This window comes from Mandrillus leucophaeus, unplaced genomic scaffold, assembly GCF_000951045.1.
Source record: "Mandrillus leucophaeus isolate KB7577 unplaced genomic scaffold, Mleu.le_1.0 Scaffold452, whole genome shotgun sequence".
Taxonomy (NCBI): domain Eukaryota; kingdom Metazoa; phylum Chordata; class Mammalia; order Primates; family Cercopithecidae; genus Mandrillus; species Mandrillus leucophaeus.
Window position 1 is genome coordinate 380,468 of NW_012104832.1, and position 2,044 is coordinate 382,511.

Genomic DNA, 2,044 nt, shown 5'->3' on the forward strand with positions numbered 1-2,044 from the left:
TTCACCATGTTAGCCAGGATGGTCTCGATCTCCTGACCTTGTGATCCACCTGTCTCGGCCTCCCAAAGTGCTGGGATTACAGGCTTGAGCCACCGTGCCCAGCCGAAAATTCTGATTCTTATTCCTGTGCTACAGTCAGCTAGATTATACCCCGGCCCTACAGTATTTGTTAGCGTATTAGCTATAGATACCATTCTACAGCAATACTTTGCCAAATTAAATCCAAAACCACATTGTTTGCTAACACTTGTCATGAAACCATATTTCCTAATAAATATAAAAAGCATTTTTTAATGCTTAAGGATGAACTATAACTAAAAATAAAGAAAAATAAGGAGAAAGGTAACTGGCAACTTAATGAACATCTACCTGCTGAGAACTTTATACATCATTCTTAATTCTACCAAATATCCCCCCTTAAGTAGGTATCATTACCATTTTACAGGTGAGAAAACAACTGAGGTGCAGAAATTGAAGAGGGGCCGGGTTCGGTGGCTCACACCTGTAATCCCAGCACTGTGGGAGGCTGAGGTGGGTGGATCACCTGAGGTCAGGAGTTCGAGACCAGCCTGGCCAACATGGCAAAACCCTGTCTCTACTAAAAATGCAAAACTTAACTGGGTGTGGTGGTGCAGCCCCTGTAATCCCAGCTACTCGGGAGGCTGAGGTGGGAAAACTGTTTGAATCCAGGAAGCGGAGGCTGCAGTGAGCCAAGATTGCACTGCTGCACTCCAGCCTGGGCGACACAGTGAGACCCCATCTCAAAAAATAAATAAAATAAAATAAAAATACAAAAAATTGGCCAGGCATGGTGGCACACGCCTGTAATGCCAGCTACTCAGGAGGCTGAGACAGGAGAATCACTTGAACACAGGAGATGGAGGTTGCAGTAAGCCAAGATAATGCCACTGCACTCCAGCCTGTGCTACAGAGCAAGAATTGTCTGAAAAAAAACAAAGGAAAACAAAAAAAGAAATTGAAGGGAAAAAAAGAATAAACGACCTGTGGTTATGAACTTCTCCCTTATTTTGGTTTGCTTTATTTACACTTTGTCCTCCCTTCATCCCCCACATATTTCCTATTATACGAAATTACCTTGCTCTTGTGGGAAAAGGATACTTAAAAGAGGAGGCAAGACTCACTGGTGAGGGAAAGGGGAAAGAAGAAAAGGAGAGCTGAAAGGTAGCATGGTTAAGGAGAGCAACACAAATAGGAAGTTAACAGACAAAACCAGGAAAGTGAGGGAGAATGAGATTAGGAATGAGTTAACCAAGGAATAAGACAAAAATGAGAGCAGGATATTTCTCTAAACCCGACCTTTAATAGGCTCCATGGCTGGGCATGGTGGCTCATGCCTGTAATCCCAGCATTTTGGGAGGCCCAGGAGGGATCACCTGAGGTCAGGAGCTCAAGACCAGCTTGGCCAACATAGCGAAACCCAGTTTCTACTAAAAATACAAAAATTAGCTGGATGTAGTGGCGCACACTTGTAATCCCAGTTATTTGGGAGGCTGAGGCAGGAGAATCACTTGAACCCAGGAGGCAGAGGTTGCAGTGAGCCAAGACTGCACCACCGCACTCCAGCCTGGGCAACAGAGCCAGACCCCATCTCAAGATAGAAAAAAAAGAGGCTCCAATTCCGGCCGAGTGCGGCGGCTCACCTCTGCAACCCAGCACTTTGGGAGGCTGAGGGGGGAGGATCACCTAAAGTCAGGAGTTCGAGACCAGCCTGGACAACATGGAGAAATGCCATTTCTACAAAAATTAGCCGGACATGGTGGCAAGTGCCTGTAATCCCAGCTACCTGAGTGGCTGAGACAGGAGAATCACTTGAATCCAGGAAGCAGAGGTTGCAGTGAGCTGAGTTCGCGCCGCTGCACTCCAGCCTGGGTGACAGAGCAAGACTCTGTCTCAGAGCAAGACTCTGTCTCAAAACAAAAAAAAAAAAAAAAAAAGAGGGTCCAATTCCCAATTCCTACTCTATGGGGAATGACAACTTCATTCAGTAATGAATAAAACCACACACAATGGAAAGCCACTAAAC

At 45.6% G+C, this 2,044-nt stretch overlaps 1 protein-coding gene across 4 annotated transcripts in view; it reads right to left on the bottom strand.

Moving 5' to 3' along the window:
* The window catches only part of SKIL (SKI-like proto-oncogene), a 38,131-nt gene that overhangs the window by 10,945 nt on the left and 25,142 nt on the right, over positions 1-2,044 (bottom strand). The gene's annotated exons all lie outside the window — the stretch shown is intronic.